At 32.2% G+C, this 7528-nt stretch overlaps 1 pseudogene; it reads right to left on the bottom strand.

The window, feature by feature from the left end:
- Positions 1 to 342: 342 nt before the first annotated feature.
- LOC123748762 (ribonucleoside-diphosphate reductase large subunit-like) lies at positions 343 to 5588 on the bottom strand (annotated as a pseudogene).
- Positions 5589 to 7528: the final 1940 nt, after the last annotated feature.

The raw sequence follows: 7528 nt of genomic DNA, 5'->3' as shown, positions 1-7528 counted from the left end.
CGTATGAGTTTTCAAATGGTTGATCAGGTGGCATTTTTGACTGATTTTTTTTTGCATAAATTGCACGCATACAGTCTTCAACTGTGTGTGGAAACGAATTTCCCACTTATACAGTAATGTAAATTGAATTCCCTTGTACATTTTTTAATGAGTAAGCTGGTATATTTGGACAGAGTTATCTGTTTCAAATTTATGAGTTAATTTTGGTTAATTTCAGTTAAAATTAACAGATATGTATAATTGAATCTAATAAGACATATATGTTTTAATATAATAGAAAAAAAATTACGTACAAGAGAGCTTGCATATGTAAGCTTTTGGTTCCAAACTTCCCTCATTCTTCTACGAGCCACACATAAGACATCCATCTTTATTTTCAATAAAACACGCTGATTGTAAGGATCTTTTTTCACTTTGTATATCCATTGTATTATTAGAATGAGGAAAAGAGACTAACTTTGATTTATCAACGGTGAAATGAATAGCATTGGCAGCAGGTTTAGTACGCAGATAGTACATCCCCGTCTTTAATCCCTGTAAAAGAAAATTGAATGGTTAAAATTGATATATACTTTATACATTATAAGTTTAAACTAATACATAAGTCTGATAACATTATTATATCAAAATGGTAAACTTACCAATTTCCAGGCATAAAAATGCATCGATGTCAGTTTTCCATAATTGGGTTCTGCAATGTAGATGTTCAGAGACTGACTTTGATCAATGAAGGCACCACGATCTGCGGCCATCTGAATGATAACTTTCTGGGGGATCTCCCATACTGTTTTGTACAGTGCTTTAACATCGATAGGAATATTTTTAATTCCCTGAAATAGTTGAATTATATTTATTGATGATGAAATAGGGGATTTCTATCCCAATTGGTTTAAATTATATATTGACTTCTGCAAATTACAAAAAAATATACTTATATATTGTATGATAGCTTTAGTTGGTCACTGGTAAACTTTAAAAGACCTACCTGAATAGACCCATTTTTAGCAATTATCTCATTTTTTAATTTCCGAATCCCACAATCCAAGTTCTGTTAAGTCTTTCAAGAGATGGTGGTTCACAATCTGTAAGTAAAGAAACTATGTACCTTCCCATTGGAACTGGATGGAATGACATAAGAGTTATATTAGAGAAATGCCTTTAAATACAATGAGACGGAATAAGGCACTAACTTGAAATTCTCCTTAGAGAACTTGACGAGAATAAATATTAGAAGTATATGCTTCAATGGCTTCATTATTTCCAAGGATTTTGGCAGTGGATGCAGTAGGCATGGGAGCAAGTAGCAGAGAGTTTCTGATACCATATTTTACAACTTTAGCTTTCAGAATAGCCCAATTATGAAGATTTGTCGGTGTTACATTCCACGTGTCATACTGGAAAATCTGTTAAAAAAAATATTTACAATAAGTTATTGTCTATCTCAACCAAGGTAGTAAAAAATATAAAAGTGTAACTAAAAATTTAAGATAAACTTACCCCCTCTACTGACAGGAGATCCTTCATATGTTTCATAGGGACCCTCCTTCTTTGCAAGTTCACAGCTTGCTTCCATAGCTCCATAGTAAATTTTTTCAAATATTTGCTTATTTAATTGCATTGCTTCTCCAGAATCAAAAGGATACCTACAAAGAGGAACCAATTTATTATATATAAAATTCTTCCATAGTAAATAATTTCACAGAAGAAACAAATTATTAGATGAAATAGACTGGCGGGGTATAATAAACATTGAAGAAACTATTGAAATACCTCATAAGGATAAAAGCATCTGCCAGTCCTTGAACTCCAATGCCAATAGGACGATGGCGCATATTAGACCGTTCAGCTTCTTCTACAGGATAGCAGGTTACATCAATTACCTTATTCAAATTTCTGGTAACCACCTATAAATGAAAACAAAACCCATATTAGAACACTAAATGATTGTAAAATAGTTGTGAATACTTGAGGCAGAGAATGCTAGTTGTTAATGGAGAATACACAAACATGAATCCTCAATGAAGGTAAGAGATATACATGCGGTAAAAAAGTATTTTCAGCAAATTACAACATGTCTCTAAGAACTGATTAAATTCATATAAGTGGAGGTTCAACTATAATTTATTCCCATAAAAAATACATCTAAATCATTTTAATTTCTTTTCATAATACAATAAATCATACCTTAGTAATTTCCTTCAGCTTTTCAAAATTATTAGTTTTATCTGGGTTAACAAACATGTTGAGAGCAATGGATGCTAAGTTACACACAACAATCTGAAAAAATTAGATATTAAAAGTTGCTAGTTAAAGTGTATTCAATACTCGTAACCTCCATTCAATCAATTTGTCTTTTCAATTCAATACTTTTCTTGTATTTTAACCTTTTTAAACTATACCTCATCTGGTGACGAATATTCCACAATTTCTGTGCACAAATTTGAACATTTAATTGTTCCAAGATTCTATTGATTGCTCTTGCTGTTACAAGCATCCATATTAAGCATGTATGGAGTTCCAGTTTTCCCCTACACGAAAAATACAGAAAAACCTCAAAATCAATAAAAAGAAAATATAAAAATATTAATACATAAAACTGAATATCCCCAAAATTCGTAAAAAAAATATAAAACATTAATAGAAAAAAAACTTAAGTTTTAAGTACCTGTGACTGAATTATAGCATACCACAGCTGCCATGCTTTCACTTTTCGGTGGAAACGACCTTCACCCTCATACTTGGAATAAAGTTTCTGAAACTCTGTACCTGTAAGTTATATGGTATAATGTTATTAAAACTTAAAACTGGTTTTTACAGTCTGACGGTAAAGCGTTGGTGTTCGGCTGTTTCAAAAGCTAGGGGCAGGGCCTCGTCACATAATAAAAAAAAAGAGAAAAGTTGGTCCTTTTGTCTGTGGTAAGGTAATGGGAAGACACACAAAACACAAGTATATAAACAATGAAATTTTAATTACTCTAGAAAAACAAAACATTAATAAAGGAAATCTCATAAAAATATGCAGGATAAGTCAACAAACAAAATAACATGAATAATCACTGGCAAATGAAAAGTTACGCTAAGACAAGTAAGTTACAGTGATAGCAAAATAAAATATGAGTGCTTGAATACTGGCTTCGAGCTGCCACCTCCCTTAGTACACGAAAGCCAAGGCTTAGTCTACCAGCGAGAGATGTCAACTGCATGGAGCACTGAGATATTCTGACAAGACTGGCGCACTGCAGCCCAGACGTCGACTTATGGTGGTGGCGGAGGGCAGGTGCGACGAGACACCAGCCAATCAGCAACAGGCAGGCAGAGGATGAGCAGTTAGCTGGTTACGGCGGTGGCCAGGTGTGCTGGGTACAATTTGCTCTCTGGGCAAAACGTTTGGCGATACTTGGTGAACGTATCTTGTATTTTGACGTAATTATGTAGGGAAGAGCAGGCTCAATCTCTCTTGAAAGAGATTATCGTCACAGCAGGTTATACAAATCCAAACATCTCGAAAATATTAATTTACCCCAAGAATCTTGTAGACCAGGACACTCATGAGGGCACATTAGGCTCCATTCCCCATCCTCTTCCACTTGTTTCATGTAAAGGTCCGGGATTCATAAGGCATAGAAAAGATCACGAGCCCTCTGTTCTTCCTGTTAAGAATGAAGGCCAGACTGTAATTAAGCTATACTAATTTATCAGCCACTCACAATTATTAATATTGTTGATAATTTTTCACTATACATGTTGATAATCTTATTTGAAACTTTTATGTTCTGAATAACATAATAATGATCTTACTTACTTTGCCAGTGTTTTTGCGTAGATCAAGGAAATCAAATATGTCTGGGTGCCAGGGCTCCAAATATATCACAAATGCACCTGGTCTGTTACCCCCTTGATCAACATAACGCGCTAAAAAATTGATGAAATTTATATGCATTTATTCGTTTCTGATTAAATACAATGGATATGGAATTTTTTTTTATCCAAAAACAATTGCTAAATTAAATACCATATATTAAATAAAAATATTGTACCTGTATTGTTATATACCCTTAGCATGGGTATTAAACCGTTGGAAGTACCATTAGTTCCAGCAATATAGCTTCCCTTTGATCTGATACAATGCCCATTCAAACCAATTCCTCCTGCAGATTTTGATATGTGAGCGCACTGTTTTAATGTGTCGTAAATACCTTCAATACTATCCTCCTTCATGGTCAACAAAAAGCAACTAGAAAAAAATATTAATTTTTACTTACTATTTTTGATAACAGAATAATAAATTACCGGATATAAATACCCAGTATATATTCAAAATCCAATAGTATTTAACATGGTAACATAACTGGCCAATAAACACCTGGATAGTTGGGGCTGGCATGTGGCAGCATTAAAAAGTGTCGGGGATGCATGAATAAACCACTTCTCCGATAATAAGTTATAAGCCTCAGTAACTGCATCAATTTTTTTTTTTTTGAGATATATACAAGAGTTGTTACATTCTTGTACAGCCACTAGTATGCGTAGCGTTTCGGGCAGGTCCCTGGAATACGATCCCCTGCCGCGAAGAATCGTTAAATCGCTATCCTATCAATATCATCTCCGTGAATACCAACGGCAGCCCTCATTAACATCTGCTGTGGACGTTCAACGACTTTTCCATCAATCTTCAGCAAATATGAATGTTCCAATGTCTGGGAAATTATTATTTCATGTAAAAAAAAAATATATGACAATATCTACCAGGTACTATGTCAATCATTTAACATAAAAACGATTTTTACATTAATATATTAAATATACTAACCTTAAAGCAAAAATAAGTGTATGAAAAGTCTCCATCATAGATTATAGTGGAGTTCAATTTATCAGCATTAGCCATAATGATCCTGTAATATGTTTCACCTATCATTGGAGTTTTCCTTTCAGTTTTATTGTCGGTAATGTTGCGTAAATCTTCTATAACACCTGTATGAATTAATAAAAATCTTTAATTATTGAACCCTTAACCCAACCCTATCCTATCTTCAAAAGACCTTTATCTCCATTATACTAGTGAAACAAAAAAAAAACACCACCATATCTCCATTATACTAATGAAACTTAAAATTACCACTAAATGTCTTCTTAGTCTCCTTATGAAGATTAGATACGGCAATCCTTGCGGCTAAAACTCCATAGTCAGTATGTTTTGTTGTCATTGTAGCCGATATTTCAGCTGAAAGGTTATCCAATGTCACTGTCTTTACTCCTGAGTAAATTCCATTTGACACCTTCAAAGTGATTTTAGCCTGAAAAATAAAAATTGAAGAAATTAAATATTTTGCAAATATTTATTTTTAAAATTGTAGCAATTTAAAATATACTGACTTACCGGATCAATGAAAATAATATTGAGATTGTAGCAAAGTTTTCGAATACGGGAGGTAATCTTATCAAACATGACAGGTTCTTGACACCCATCTGCAAAAAACAACAACATTATTTTGTTACTAGCCGTTTATACTTGTTTAGAGGATATTTATTTCTGGAAATGACCTAAATATTTATAAATTAAAATTCTTACCTCTTTTGATAACATACATTCTCTCAAATCTTGATATCAAGAAATTGCGAGCCTCAGTAAAATGACCTGCTGAAGAAAAAAGTATAAACATCTGAACACATATTTTTTAAGAAAATATAAAGATGGTTAAATAATATAAGAAATAATATTATATAATAAAAAAATACCCTAAAATAGATAGTAAACAACCTATAATGGACCAGTTTGCTGGTCTAGATAAACATCAGAAATGAACTAGGAGGTTAGGCGGCTGACATATATATAGTAGGATCCCCCTCCCCCCAAAAAAACACTATATAATAGGATCCCCCTCACCCCCCCCCCACAAAAAAAGTAAAAAAAAAGCACCATTTGTTAGTAAAAAAATATGTTTGATAAAGACCTCATATGTAATATAAAAATATTACCTTAAAATTTTTATACCGAATACCACTCTTTATGGACTAACTACGATATAGTATGTATATTTTATCTTCGTTGGTAAAAGAAGACAGGGTGGAGGAGGAAGAGGGGGGAGGTTGAAGGGAAAATGGAACAACCTGATGAAGTTTATTTTTTCAATACAACTTTGCAATTCTTTCCATGCATTTCACATTTTCATGATGAGCAAGGGATGTCACAACTATCTTCTTAGATTGACTTTCATATTGCACAATTAATATGATTGTAAATATATACCTAGATATTTTCTTATATTCTATTGAATTTACGAATAAAGTCATATGAAATATTTGGCGACTTTCTAAATTCATTAATATCAAAATCATCTTCATATCTAAATTCCTTATTTAAAGACTGGTGATGAGTAATAACATGTTTTACCCATCTTTTCCAGTATTTAGAAATTAAAATGTGTTGTCCCTCTGTGATTAACGGAGATTTCAAATGACAAGGGAATATTTGAATTGCTTTGGATTTCATCTTGAGCAGCTGCAATCCACTCCATATTATTAAGGACTTTTCGATTTTAAATTATGTGCATTACAAATACACTAACACATCTTGATAGTAAATTATTATTATTATTATTATCTTGAATAGACAAATTTTCATCTCGCATTATAATATCACAAATTCTCTTTTTATTTCCCATTTGAATACTACACAAAAAAAGATATGGATTTTTGCTTACAAAAATAATTCGGTCTTCCAATACATACATACTATAATTTCTAAATAGAATTCTCCCATCATGCGAGCAGTTAGTTCATACTGCCAATATTTAGTAGTTGAAGTAGGAATTCCTTTTAAACATCGTAAATGATAAAATCTGTCAACATTTTTAAGATCAACTTTACAAAAGAGTTTCTCATAATCATATTCCCAGTCATCAAAAACACGATATTCTTTATAATGCCCCACTCCTTCGAACACATGTAGATCGGAATATTTAAATTTAGGGATGAACGAAATGAAATCTTTGATGTACAAATTATTAGGTTCAAATGTTAAACAAAAAGAAAAATGTTCATTAAGCAGATTTTTTATATTCATAAGCCAATTTTCACATTGCATCCACTCTCTATATATTTCAACATCCTTAGTTAGTTTCCATTAGATATTCTTATTAAATTTCTAACAACAAAAAGAACGATAATTATAATAACCTTGTAACGATAATAACCTTCTTTTAGACAATTTCATATCTAAAGCGGCTGATAATGGAATCAATACACCGTCCTCTTTCATCATATTATATAGATGTTGTTTTTCTTCTTTAGATGATTGAATCCCGTTGAGAAACATAAAGGGATCATCCGTATAAAACCTATAACCATTTTTAGATATCCTATTTAAACAAGAAAAAACTATCGTTGGATTAGTATTGTATCGTGCTATATTTTCTTCGTCAATGTTCACAATAAGTTCCACAAATATATATTGGTTATTTTCATGTTTCTTTCTTTGTAGTACGTAATAGGAACTGTAATTGTGAAACTGCAGGAAACTCATCAATAG

This window comes from Procambarus clarkii, chromosome 19 (genome assembly GCF_040958095.1).
Source record: "Procambarus clarkii isolate CNS0578487 chromosome 19, FALCON_Pclarkii_2.0, whole genome shotgun sequence".
NCBI lineage: Eukaryota > Metazoa > Arthropoda > Malacostraca > Decapoda > Cambaridae > Procambarus > Procambarus clarkii.
The sequence above is the reverse complement of the archived record's forward strand: the minus strand, read 5'-3'. Positions and strand labels throughout refer to the sequence as shown.